Source organism: Phyllobates terribilis, unplaced genomic scaffold (genome assembly GCF_046119375.1).
Source record: "Phyllobates terribilis strain yellow unplaced genomic scaffold, ASM4611937v1 Scaffold_12__6_contigs__length_324123572, whole genome shotgun sequence".
Classification (NCBI taxonomy): domain Eukaryota; kingdom Metazoa; phylum Chordata; class Amphibia; order Anura; family Dendrobatidae; genus Phyllobates; species Phyllobates terribilis.
Window position 1 is genome coordinate 124,563,892 of NW_027362772.1, and position 14,896 is coordinate 124,578,787.

A 14,896-nucleotide genomic window follows, 5' to 3' on the forward strand; every position below is an offset into this window, starting at 1 on the left:
ATTAGGCACTCATTTTTATAAATGTGAACACTCCTAACACATGTAAAGCGCCATGGAATAAATGGCGCTATAACAATAAATAATAATAATTGTGTCTCCATCTGCTGGGTTGGCTGTAGTGGAAGAGGTGTTGGTCCCCATTATACTACTAATACTCTAGTGAAATTTATGCCACTTTGGTGTTTTTAGGCCCTCATTTTTTAAAATGTGAACACTCCTGATTGTGTCTCCATCTGCTGGGTTGGCTGTAATGTAAGAAGTGTCGGTCCCCATTATACTGCTTATACTCTAGTGAAATTGATACCACTTTGGTGGTTATAGGCCCTCATTTTTTTAAATGTAAACACTCCTGATTGTGTCTCCATCTGCTGCGTTGGCTGTAGTAGAAGAGATGTCATTCCTAATTCTACTATTTGTACTGTAGTGAAATTGATGCCGCTTTGCTGGTGTTTGCCACTAATTGTTGTAAATGTGGAGAATCCTTATTGGGTCTCCATCTATTGGGTTGGCTGTAGTGGAAGAGATTTTGGTCTCCATTAAACTACTTCTACTCTGGTGAAATTGATGCCTTTGTGGTTGTGTTAGACCCTAATTTATGGCCTAGTGAACACTCCTGGTTAGGTATCTATCTCCTGGGTTGGCCGTACTGGAAGAGGTGTCGGTCCTAACTCTACAATTTCTACTGTAGTGAAATTGATGCCACTTACCTGGTGTCTGACACTAATTTTTGGAAATGTGTAGAAGCCTGATTGGGTCTCCACCTATTGGGTGGGCTGTAGTGGAAGAGGTTTTGGTATCCATTAAACTACTTCTACTCTGGTGAAATTGATGCCACTTTGGTAGTGTTAGGACCTAATTTAGGGCCTAGTGAACACTCCTGGTTAGATCTCCATCTCCTGGTAGTTTGGCTGTACTGGAAGAGGTTTTGGTCTCCTTTACAATTGTTATACTCTAGTGAAATTAATTTTTTGGTGCAGATATTGTTCTCCACACAGGGGTACACAGACATTATGAACTCAAAATTGTTTTCCTACTACTTTGGTATATAAAGCAGGCTACATCTCAGCTTAAAATTCTTTGGGGCAGATATTTTTCTCTACACAGGGGTACACAGACCTGATAAACTCAAAATTAGTATATTAAGCAGACTACATCTCGGCTTAAAATTTGTTGGGGCAGATATTGTTCTCCTTACAGGGGAAAAAAAATAAAAGGTTGTGTCCAATCAGCTTTCTGACTGCACTGTATTGTCAGGGCAAGAAGAGGAGGAGGGTGACTCTCAGGGCTAGGAATGGATAATGATGAGGTTGTATATCCCACTTAGTGTGAACCCAGAGGCATGCAGCTGAGTAGCTCATGTGAGGAGGTGTTGAAGGAGGAAGACGAGGAGGTTACATTGCATCCTACGGTGCACATACGGAGTGATGCAACCGCGATGAGCACTGCATCCTTAGCCACAACTGTGACTGTGGCCAGCGACGATTGTGGGTCTGCAGCTTGCAGGGGCAGCAAGGGTTGCCTAACCTGGGCCTTTTTTGAGATCGCAAAGGATGAGCCAACTCACGTTATCTGCACACTTTGCGATAAAAAACTCAGTAGAGGGAAAAAGTGCAATAATTTGAGTACTACATGCATGAACCTTCACATGCGCACACAACATGCATTACGCTGGGTATCTCACTGTGCTAAAATGCAGACCAGCGAACCTGAACAACAATCAGCTGTCCCATCAACCTCATCCGCAGCTTCTTCCTCCTCCTCTGTTACCGTGCCAAGTATTGTCACGCAGGTCTCCCACCGCAGAACCTCTGGTTCTCTATCCGCTCCAGTCAGGCTGAGTGAGAGCCTGTCAACTGTAACTGAAGCGGACATACCTGCTGTGTTTGTTTCACCGAGCACACCACATCAATCCACCGTAACATCTCCGCCTGCACATCACTCACAGTCCAGCAGTTTGTCTGGTTCACCATATTCCACCCCCTCTTTTATACAGGTGACTATGTAAGACAGCTGATAATGCAGATAACGAATTGATTAGGAGCGTCTAACTGGTCTGTAGGAGCCAGAACTCATAATGGTTTGTAGGGTTCAAATACTTATTTCTCACTGCAAAATTCAAATAAATTTATCTAATTTATACAATGTTATTTTCTTGATTTTTTTTTTTTTGGATATTCTATCTCTCAATGTTAAAATTAACCTACCCTTAAAATTATAGACTGTTCATGTCTTTGTCAGTGGGCAAACTTACAAAAACAGCAAGGGGTCAAATAATTATTTCCTTCACTGTATGTGCAAGAATATGCATTGTTTTTATAATTCCCTATTTGTGGTTGTTGCGTGTATATTTTAATCGTACTTTCATTAAAATGTACATTTTATCGTACTCCATGCTATATATAGTGGGTACGGAAAGTATTCTGATGCCTTTAAATTTTTCACTCCTTGTTTCATTGCAGCCATTTGGTAAATTCTAAAAAGTTAATTTTTTTTCTCATTAAAGTACACTCTGCACTCCATCTTGACTGAAAAAAAACTGAAATGTAGAAATTTTTGCCAATTTATTAAAAAAGAAAAACTGAAATATCACATGGTCATAAGTATTCAGACCCTTTGCTCAGACACTCATATTTAAGTCACCTGCTGTCCATTTCCTTGTGATCCTCCTTGAGATGGTTCTACTCCTTCATTGGAGGCCAGCTGTGTTTAATTAAACTGATAGGACTTGATTTGGAAAGGCACACACCTGTCTTTATAAGACCTCACAGCGCATGTCAGACCAAATGAGAATCATCAGCTCAAACGGACTGCCCAATGAGCTCAGAGACAGAATTGTGGCAAGGCACAGATCTGGCCGAGGTTACAAAAGAATTTCTGCATTACTCAAGGTTCCTAAGAGCACAGTGGCCTCCATAATCCTTAAATGGAAGAAGTTTGGGACAACCAGAAGTCTTCCTAGACCTGGCCATCCAGCCAAACTGAGCAATCGTGGGAGAAAAACCTTGGTGAGAGAGGTAAAGAAGAACCCCAACATCACTGTGGCTGAGCTCCAGAGATGCAGTAGGGAGATGGGAGAAAGTTCCATAAAGTCAACTATCACTGCAGCCCTCCACCAGTCGGGCATTTATGGCAGAGTGGCCCAACGGAAGACTCTCCTCGGTGCAAGACATATGAAAGCCTGCATAGAGTTGAAAAACACATGAAGGACTCCCAGACTATGAGAAATAAGATTCTCTGGTCTAATGAGACGAAGATAGAACTTTTTGGTGATAATTCTAAGCGGTATTTGTGGAGAAAACCAGGCACTGCTCATCACCTGCCCAATATAATCCTAATAGTGAAACATGATGGTGGCAGCATCATGCTATGGGCGTGTTTTTCAGCTGCAGGGACAAGACAACTGGTTGCAATTGAAGGAAAAAATGAGTGCTGCCAACTACAGAGATATCCTGGATGAAAACCTCTTCCAGAGTGCTCTGGACCTCAGACTTGGCCAAAGGTTCACCTTCCAACAAGACAATAACCATAAGCACACAGCTAAAATAGCAAAGGAGTGGCTTCAGAACAACTCTGTGACCATTCTTGACTGGCCCAGCCAGAGCCCTAACCTAAACCCAATTGAGCATCACTGGAGAGACCTGAAAATGGCTGTCCACCAACTTTCTCCATCCAACCTGACCGAACTGGAGAGGATCTGCAAGAAAGAATGGCAGAGGATCCCCAAATCCCGGTGTGAAAAACCTCATCATTCCCAAGAAGACTCATGGCTGTACTAGCTCAAAAGGGTGCTTCTACTCAATACTGAGCAAACGGTCTGAATGCTTATGACCATGTGATATTTCAGTCTTTCTTTTTTAATAAATTTGCAAAAATTTCAACATTTTTGTTTTTTCAGTCAAGATGGGGTGCAGAGTGTACTTTAATAAGAAAAAAATTAACTTTTTAGAATTTACCAAATGACTGCAATGAAACACACAGTGAAAGGGGGTCTGAATACTTTAGATACCCACAGTGTATATACAGTATATACATACATATATACAGTGCCTACAAGTAGTATTCAACCCCCTGCAGATTTAGCTGGTTGACACATGCGGAATTAACTTGGCATTGTGACATTTGTACTGTAGATCAGCCTGGAAGTGGGAAATGCACTGCAGCAAATTTTTTTTTTTTTTTTAAAACGTAAAAAGTTAATTCAGAGTGTCATTTATTATTCAACCCCTCAAACCACAAGAATTCTGTTTGGTCCCCCTAAAGTATTAAGAAGTAGTTCAGGCACCAAGAATAATGAGCTTCACATGTGTGGATTAAAGATCTCTTTTGCCAGCCTTTTCTGACTATTTAAGACCCTCCCCAAACTTGTGAACAGCACTCAGACATGGTCAACATGGGAAAGACAAAGGAGCATTCCAAGGCCATCAGAGACAAGATCGTGGAGGGTCACAAGGCTGGCAAGGGGTACAAAACCCTTTCCAAGGAGTTGGGCCTACCTGTCTCCACTGTTGGGAGCATCATCCGTAAGTGGAAGGCTTATGGAACTACTGTTAGCCTTCCACGGCCAGGACAGCCTTTGAAAGTGTCCTCCCGTGCCGAGGCCAGGCTTGTCCGAAGAGTCAAGGCTAACCCAAGGACAACAAGGAAGGAGCTCCGGGAAGATCTGATGGCAGTGGGGACATTGGTTTCAGTCAATACCATAAGTAACGTACTCCACCGCAATGGTCTCCGTTCCAGACGAGCCCGTAAGGTACCTTTACTTTCAAAGCGTCATGTCAAGGCTCGTCTACAGTTTGCTCATGATCACTTGGAGGACTCTGAGACAGACTGGTTCAAGGTTCTATGGTCTGATGAGACCAAGATCGAGATCTTTGGTGCCAACCACACACGTGACGTTTGGAGACTGGATGGCACTGCATACGACCCCAAGAATACCATCCCTACAGTCAAGCATGGTGGTGGCAGCATCATGCTGTGGGGCTGTTTCTCTGCCAAGGGGCCTGGCCATCTGGTCCGCATCCATGGGAAGATGGATAGCACTGCCTACCTGGAGATTTTGGCCAAGAACCTCCGCTCCTCCATCAAGGATCTTAAGATGGGTCGTAATTTCAAATTCCAACAAGACAACGACCCAAAGCACACAGCCAAGAAAACCAAGGCCTGGTTCAATAGGGAAAAAGTCAAGGTGTTGGAGTGGCCTAGTCAGTCTCCTGACCTTAACCCAATTGAAAACTTGTGGAAGGAGCTCAAGAATAAAGTCCACATGAGACACCCAAAGAACCTAGATAACTTGGAGAAGATCTGCATGGAGGAGTGGGCCAAGATAACTCCACAGACCTGTGCCGGCCTGATCAGGTCTTATAAAAGACGATTATTAGCTGTAATTGCAAACAAGGGTTATTCCACAAAATATTAAACATAGGGGTTGTATAATAATTGACCCACACTTTTATGTTTAAAATTTAATAAAATTCAACTGAGCAACATAACTTTTTGGTTTGTAAGATTTATGCTTCTGTTCATAAAACCTACTCTCGTTTGCAGTTTGAAGGCTCTAACTTATTTGCATCTTATCAAACCAGCTAAATCTGCAGGGGGTTGAATACTACTTGTAGGCACTGTATATACTAGCTAATGAACCCGTTCTATGCCCGGGTGGCGAGCATTTTTATTGGTATATAGTCTACCATGCTGGTATGTGCTGCCCCCTCCTGGTATTTCTGCTGCCCTCATCCTGTCCGTACCATCCTATCCTGGTCTGCATGGCACCCCTCATTCCAATCCTGGTATGCATGGCACTACTCATCCCCATCCTGGTATGCATGGCACCCCTCATCCCCATCCTGGTATGCATGGCACCCCTCATCCCCATCCTGGTATGTATGGCACCCCTCATCCCCAATCCTGGTATCCATGTCACCCCTCACCCCCAATCCTGGTATGCATTGCACCCCTCACCCCCAATCCTGGTATGCATTGCACCCTTCATCCTGGTATGCATGGCTCCCTCATACTCAATCCTGGTATGCATGGCACCCCTCACCCCTATCCTGGTAAGCATGGCACCCCTCATCCCTATCCTGGTATGCATGGCACCCCTCATCTCTATCCTGGTATGCATGGTACCCCATCCCTCATCCCTATTCTGGTATGTATGGTACCCCTCATTCTGGTATAGATTGTACCCCTCATCCCTAACCTGGTATGCATGGCACCCCATCCCTCATCCTGGTATGCATGGCACCCCTCATCCCTATCCTGGTATATATGGTACCCCTCATCCCTATCCTGGTATGCATGGCCCCTCATCCGAATACTGGTATGCATGGCCCCACCACATCCCTATCCTGGTATGCATGGCCCCACCACATCCCTATCCTGGTATGCATGGTACCCTTCATTCCTATCCTGGTATGCATGGCCCCCTCTTCCCAATCATAGTATGTATGGCATTCCTCATCCCCAATCCTGGTATGCATGGCACCCCTCATCCCCAATCCTGGTATGCATGGCACCCCTCATCCCCAATCTTGGTTTGCTTGGCATCCCTCATCCCCAATCCTGCTTTGCATGGCACCCCTCATCCCCAATCCTGGTATGCATGGCACTTCTCATCCCTAATCCTGGTATGCATGGCTCCCCATCCCTCACCCTGGTATGCATTGTACCCCTCATCCCTATTCTGGTATGTATGGCACCCCTCATCCCCCAATCCTGGTGTGTATGGCCTCCTCATCTTCCAATCCTGGTATGCATGGCACCCCATCCCTCATCCTGGTATGCATGGTACCCCGCATTCCTATCCTGGTATGCATGGTAGCCCTCACCCCTATTCTGGTATGTATGGTACCCTTCATCCTGGTGTGCATGGCACGCCATCCCTCATCCTGGTATACATGGCACCCCTCATCCCAATTCTGGTATATATGGCCTCCTCATCCCAGAAACCTGGTATGCATGACACGCCTCATTCCCAATCCTGGTATGTATGGCTCCCTCATCCCTATCCTGGAATGCATGGTACCCCCTCATCCCTATACTGGTATGCATTGTACCCCTCATTCCTATACTGGTATGCATGGTACCCCTCATCCCTATACTGGTATGCATGGTACCCCTCATCCCTATTTTGGTATGCATGGTACCCCGCATTCCTCATCCTGATATGCATGGCACCCCTCATCACTCAATCCTGGTATGTATGGTACCCCTCATCCCCCAATCTTGGTATGCATGGCACCCCATCCCTCACCCTGGTATGCATGGTACCCCATATTCCTATCCTGGAATGCATGGCACCCCATCCCTTATACTGGTATACATGGCACTCCGCAGCCCCAAACCTGGTATGTATGGCCTCCTCATCCCAGAAACCTGGTATGCATAGCATCCAATCCCTCATCCTGGTATGCATGGCACGCCTCAGCCCCAATCCTGGTATGTATGGGTTCCTCATCCCTATCCTGGTATGCATGGCACCCCATCCCTTATCCTGGTATGCGTGGTACCCCTTCCCTTATCCTGGTATGCATGATACCCCTCATCCCTATCCTGGTATGCATGGTACTCCTCATCCCTATTCTGGTATGTATGGTACCCCTCATCCCTATCCTGGTATGCATGGTACCCCATCCCTATCCCGGTATGCATGGTACCCCACTTTCCTATCCTGGTATGCATGGTACCCCTCATCCCTATTCTGCTATGCATGGCACCCCTCACCCCCCATTCCTGGTATGAGTGACACCCCTCATCCCCAATCCTGGTATGCATGGTACCTGATCCCTATTCTGGTACGCATGGTACCCCGCATTCCTTTCCTGGTATTAATGGTAGCCCTCATCCCTATTCTGGTATGCATCATCCCAATTCTGGTATGCATGGCACCCCTCATCCCCAATCCTGGTATGCATGGTCCCCTCACCCCCCAATCCTGGTATGCATGGTCCCCTCACCCCCCCCAATTCTGGTATGCATGGTCCCCTCACCCCCCAAACCTGGTATGCATGGTCCCTTCACCTCCAATCCTGGTATGTGTGGTACCCCTCATCCTGGTATGCATGGCACCCCATTCCTCATCCTGGTATGCATGGCACCCCTCATCCTCCAATCCTGGTATGTATGGTACCCCTCATCCCTATCCTGGTATGCATGGTGCCCCTCATCCCTATTCTGGTATGCATAGCACCCCTCAGCCCCCAATCCTGGTAGGCATGGTCCCCTCACCCCAAAATCCTGGTATGTATGGCACCCCTCATCTCTATCCTGGTATGCATTGTACCCCTCATCCCTTTCACGTTGCACTTGACGCGCCCCCTGGGCCATGGGGTACCCGGAGCCGGGCCTGTAGATGCTGGGGGTTGTAGTCACCATGGCGGTGACCCGGTCCGTGACCCAGGTGGTCAATCTAAGGGTAGTTTATGTATATCTGTTATGTATAGTCCGACTACGCCACCTGTGGAATGCGGTTATTGGGAACCGCCACTGCGGAGCAGTCTGCTGAAGCTGGTGGTATGTGCAGCAAGGTGATGTAACTCCCCACAGGAAGAGTGGAGCTTCAGGGCAGCGTGTATGGATGATGGTGGTGGTAGTGTAAGGTATCAGTAATGAAAACACGGAGTCTTTGCAGTGCAGTCCCAGGGTCTTTACTGTTGGCAATTATATGGGCCCCAACGGGAGTACCGGCTAGTGATGAGGGCCTGATCAGTCTGGGAACAATCCTAGAGTCCTCCTGGCCAGGTGAAGTTGTAGGCCTGCCGTTCTGACTATACTCTTTGGCTATCCCACTTATAGTCATGTTGTAGCCCACATTCCTGAGTGTATCGTGCTGCGCTCACCCGTATGGCTGGCGACTCGGACCTTGTGTATTCCTCGCTCCTCTGTGGCGGTACGGGTCCTTTCGTGTGGCTGAGCCTCCGGGCTTCTGTTGGGCCAGGAGACCTGCAATCTCCTGCCCTGCGGTATCTGCTGCTTGGTATGCAATCCCCACAGCCTCGGACTCCGGTGTCCGGTCCTCTGTAGATACTATCCAGGACGAGCTAACTCCAGCTCCAGTCCCTGGCTCTTTTCTCCTTCATGTCCTACTTGACTCCACACACTGAGCTCTAGACTCCGACTGACTAACCCCGCCTCCAGATCCAGTTATATAGGGCAGGATCCTCCCCTTTCTGGTCTGGGGCAGGAGGTGTTGCATGTAATGTGTTCCTGACCAGGAAACTCCTGTTTTGCTTCCAGACATGGTATTACTACCACTGTGGCAACCAGACCCTCTGGGTGCCACATTCCCCCCTAGTAAATTTCAGTACTCCGGGACTGAGCATATTTTGCAAAAATATAACAGACAACAATAAACAATAGCAATAACAATGCATGAACATATTTACAGGCATTACTGTCTTTTTAGATCACGGTATCATCCGTAACCAGGTGTCCATTCCACTGAAGAAGATGTAGTTTGAGGGACCCGTCCCAAACTCTCCACGGGGGCCTGGGGTGGCAACAGGGCATTGATGATCCGGATGTTGGACCACGTCTTCAGCCACCTCCACAGGTTTTTGCTCTGTGGTCTGGCACAAAGGGGCACTTTTACAGGTGCAACTATTTATAAGGGAAAGTTCTTGGTTATTCACTGTCCATAACCTAAAAGTCTTTGGACCCTTTTTGGGTAACAGGATAAACAGGTTAAATGCACTCATATAAAACATTTCAAAATAGCATTGTCTCTGGCATACCCTTACGGGTAACTATATACAACATGCATTTACTTTAAACTTTACATTTTTAAATTCTCCAACGGGCAGGGGGCTGACCTCTTGTACTTCTGGTGGATCTACGGAGTACACTTTCTGTCAGTGCTCTACCCTGGTCCCTTGTGTCTACCCCTGGTGTGGTGGGTTCAATGTTCACCACACTACAGGTGTTTGGAGGTAGGTTGGGCAGCTTCCTATGGATCCTTTGGCTTACCGTGGGTACAACAGGCTCGCTACTAGCAGAGGGTAGATTCTCCTGGTCTGCTGATGAGGAATCTTCTGTCTCCGGAGCCAATGGTTCTTCCAACTCTACTGGGACTTCTACAGCTCCCTGAGGGGCTGGTTGGAGAAATGTAAGGACTGGCACAACAATGGCATTATTCACTTGCGTCCATGACCGGGGAAATTCTCCGAGTACTGAGCTGACCATTTCTTCCACTTCCTCTGCGGGTTGAGGGATATCTTGGCCTTCTTCAGCATGCTGTAGCTGCTCGGGACATTTCTTCAGGTGGTCTCTGGAAACTGTTGCTGTCATTTCTCCTCTATCCTTACTTATGAGATACACCTTGGTGTTATCATGACTTGATGGTAGAATGGTGTATGGCTCTTTTTCCCACTGGTCATCCAATTTATGGAGCCGCCTTTTTCTCTTTAGGACTTGCTCTCCAGGTGACAAGGGGGCAGCAGGTGCATGTTGATTGTAAGTCCTCTCTTGCCTTTCTCTTGCTTGGGACAGACTTCTTTCAACACTTTCCTGTACCTTACGGTATTGCTGTTGCCGCTCAGTATCCCAATCCGCATCTGGTGAGGCATCCTCTGGTGTCAGAACTCCCATATCCAGATCGATGTGCAGCATACCAGGTCTCGCTCTCATCAGGTAAGCAGGTGTGCAGTTGGTGGAATTCACTGGGATGTGGTTGTAGAGATCCACCAGGTCTGGCAACTTTTCTGGCCACAGGCTGCGTTCCTCCAGGGGCAACGTCTTCAGTAGGTCTATCACCACCTGATTCATCTTTTCACACATCCTGTTGGTCTGGGGGTGATTAGGCATCGTCCTGATCTTCTTGCAGCCGTACAGGTTGCAGAATTCCTGGAATACTTCTGCTTCGAAGGCCGGAACTTGGTCAGTTAGCACACGTTCTGGGTAACCATGCCGGGGGCAGAAGTGCTGTTGGAAAGCTCTGGCTGCTGTCTGAGCCGTTTGGTCCTTGACTGGCACTACTACCAGGAACCGGGAGTAGTGGTCTACGATGGTGAGAGCGTAGACATAGCCTGACCTGCTCGAGGATAGCTTCACATGGTCCAGGGCTACCAGTTCGAGTGGCTTCTTGGTGATGATGGGCTGCAGGGGAGCCCTCTGGCTGTCATGGTCTTTTCTTATCAGGTTGCATGGTCCGCATTCTCGACACCACCTCTCGACTGCTTTCCTCATTCCAACCCAATAGAACCGTTCACGTAGCAGGACTTCCAGCTTCTTCCATCCAAAATGTCCCGCTCCATCGTGGTACGCTTCCAGGACCATAGAAGCATCTCGCCTCGGGACTACCACCTGCCAGACCAGCTCATGTGTCCGAGAGTTGACAGTTCTTCGACACAGCTTCCCTTCATAGATGAACAGCTTGCTCTTTTCTTTCCACAGCTGTTTGCTCTCTTCTGGAGCATCTGAATCAGGGTATGAGTCAGCTTGTGTCAGCAACTCTTTGACTAGGCGAACAGCCGGGTTACTGTCTTGTGTTTCTGCCCATCCATGGTGGGGCAATGGATTGAACGTGGCTTCTCTGTTGGCAGAGCACCTGTTCTTCACACAATGGGAGCACTGCTTTATCCCATGGCGGTGGAATGCAGGGATTTCTATCTCTTCCAGCTCCTCTGGGTCTTCTCCCCCGTCTGGCTAGTTAGGCATTCTGGACAGCGTATCTGCATTTGCATTCTTGTGCCCAGCCCGGTACTTGATGGTGAATTCATAATTAGACAGTCGGGCCATCCATCTTTGTTCCAGAGCACCAAGTTTTGCAGTGTCCAGGTGTGTCAGCGGGTTATTATCCGTGTACACAGTGAATTTGGATGAGGCGAGATAATGTTTGAAGCTCTCAGTCACAGCCCAGACGATGGCAAGGAACTCCAACTTGAAGGAGCTGTAGTTTTCTGGGTTTCTTTCTGTGGGCCGGAGCTTCCTGCTGGCATAGGCTATCACCCTTTCTCTGCCTTGCTGGATCTGGGACAGCACCGCTCTTAGTCCCACGTTGTTCGCGTCTGTGTGAAGGATGAAGGGTTGGCCATAATCAGGGTAGGCCAGGACCTCGTCTCCTGTTAGGGTCATCTTCAACCTGGTGAAGGACTCATCTTCCAGCTTGTCCCATTTGAATGGTGGTTTCTGGTTCTTGACCTTCCTGGACTGGCCTATCAGGAGGTCCTGCATGGGTGCTGCCATCTTGGTGAAGCCTGGTATAAACCTTCGCTAGTAGCCTACCAACCTGAGGAACTGCCGCACTTCTTTGATGGTGGAAGGTCTCGGCCAGTCCTTGATTACGGTGACCTTGTCGGGGTCTGGTGCTACACCGTCAGCGCTTACCACATGTCCTAAGTACTCTACTCTGGGCTTCAGCAGGTGGCACTTAGACGGCTTCACCTTCAGGCCAAAGCCAGCCAGGGCTTCAAACACTTCCGCCACGTGCTTCAGATGATCCTCATATGTCTTGGAGTATACGATGACGTCATCCAGGTACAGCAGGACTGTCTCGAAATTCTTATGCCCTAGATAGCACTCCATCAACCGCTGGAAGGTTCCTGGGGCGTTGCAGAGCCCGAATGGCATGCAGTTGAACTCGCTGAGGCCCATCGGGGTGGTGAATGCGGTCTTTTCCTTATCCGTCTCTGCTACAGGAACCTCCCAATACCCACTAGTAAGATCCAAAGTAAAGAAATAATTAGCAGATTTTAACGCAGCCAGTGACTCCTCTATCCTGGGTAGCGGGTATGCATCTTTATGTGTTATGTGGTTAATTTGCCTGTAGTCTACACACATTCTCATTGTGCCATCCCTTTTCTTTACAAGAACTAATGGAGCTGCCCAGGGGCTACAACTGTCTCTTATTACCCCAGCCTCCTTCATCTCTCGCAACATCCCTTTGGCATTTTGGTAGTGTGCTGGCGGTACAGGCCGTTACCTTTCTTTAATGGGTGGATGGTCTCCTGTGGGGATATGGTGTTGAACCCCCTTTACCTGCCCGAAGTCGAGCGGGTGTTTACTGAAGACCCTTTCATACTCTTGGACCACCCGGTATACTCCTTGTTTTTGGTGTTGAGGGGTGGAGTCAGTGCCCACATTCAGCTTCTGACACCAGTCCTCCATCTGTCCCTCGGAGCCATTACCCTCCGCCTGGTTGGATGGAGGTAAGGGTTCCACTGTTTTTATAGCATTTTGATTGACAGTAAATAGCTTGGCTAGGGTGGCATACCGGGGCAAATGGACTTCTATTTTACCCCAATGTTCAGGATGCGGACTGGCACTCTCCCATGGCGGACATCAACCACCCCCCTGGCTGTCAAAATGGTGGGCCTACTGTCAGAGTAGACAGGCTCTACCAGGGCCTGGTAATCTCTACCCCGGAGACCGATTGCTACCCGGCGCCATATCAGCATTTCACTTCTTGGGGGCATGGCAATAGGGAATGGGTCACTCATCCTGACACTGCCAATTTCACCACCAGACAGTTCTACCTGTTGTCTTTTCATCAGGGCTCTGATCTCTCTTTCTTAGAACCCGCTGTTGGCTGGAACTGGCGGTCTCCGCAACCTGCTGTAACAAGACAATTATTTCTGCAAGACAATTTTCAATGACATTAGTGCCTAAGGTTATCATGGGATGACTTTCTCAGCGATCAATGTCGACAATAATCAGTCCTTGTGCTGGCAGTTCGACTTTGCCAACCTTTATGGTCACTTCTTTGTACCCCACCTGAGGTATGGGTTGACCATTACTAGCATAAATACTCAAATGTTCGCCTGGATGGCGGGTAATGTCCGAATCAGTTTAGTAACGTTTGAAAAGAATGTAGGGGATGGTGGTCACCTGGGACCCAGTGTCCAGCAATGCGCTCATTGGAAAGCCGTCCAGCATGATAGGTAGGACTGGTCGTCCTCCCACATATTTGTCTCGCCAGCTTGATGGGCCTGGTGGTCTTACGCCTGGGGGTTGGCCCTCTGCCCCAGGTTTTGCTCGTTTAAATGACAGTACCTTGCATAATGTCCTGGCTGGTTGCAGCAGCGGCAGATGGGTTGTCCATCCTGGTCGTAGCGGTCGCTGTTCCTCCCTCTGGTTGGTGGAATCCTCTTCTGTCGGTGCCACGGGACGTCCTCCGGACTGGAAGCCAGCTGGATCTTTCCTTTGGGATACACCTGCAAGGACTGCACAGTTTTGATTAGCGCAGTTACACTTTTAGTTAACTCTTAGACCTGATGGTGCAGGTCTGCAGACGGGGCATTGTCCAGAGTCTATGCATCAGCTCCTACAGGCTCCCCGGAAAAGGGTGCCACCTCCTGGTGGTAGGTGATAGCTGGGCGCCGGTGAGCTGTAGTGCCACCTGGTGCTGGTTCCCGTAGCACCCGGATGGCCCTGTCCTTAAATTGAGCAAAGTCTAAGTCAGGGTTTTGCAGAGCCATTATGCGCAGCTGGATTCGGTGGGCGCTGGACAATAAACCCTCAATAAATTGCTCAGTTAACAGTCTGTTTTCATCACGCACACTGTCACGGTCTACCTGTTTGATGGCCCTCAGCGCCTCCTGCAGGTTTAAAGCATAGTCCCGTACACTGTCCTGTGCCCGTTGTTTGCACCCATAAAACTTCATCTTCATCTTTATCTCTGCTGTAGTACTGGTGTCAAAAGTGTCCTTTAGGCGGACCAGTATCTCTTTTACAGTCCTTTTTCTCTGATTTTACTTCTCTCTGGGCTGCACCAATCAACTGGCCTACGAGGATGCTCACTTTCTGCTCCTCGGACAGGGGGTATACTTTAAATAAACTACTTAGTCTCTCCTTGAAGTCACTCAGGGTGTGCGACTCTCCTGAGTACTGGGGCAACCACGCTGCCCCCGGTATATATGGCATGGAGAATGTAGTACCCGGTGGTAGCGGGCACAAAATCCTGCCG

General features: G+C 48.3%; 1 protein-coding gene across 1 annotated transcript in view; it reads left to right on the plus strand.

Annotated features, from left to right (window-relative positions):
- Window positions 1-14,896, plus strand: part of LOC141173125 (sulfotransferase 2B1-like) — a 274,509-nt gene that overhangs the window by 192,237 nt on the left and 67,376 nt on the right. The gene's annotated exons all lie outside the window — the stretch shown is intronic.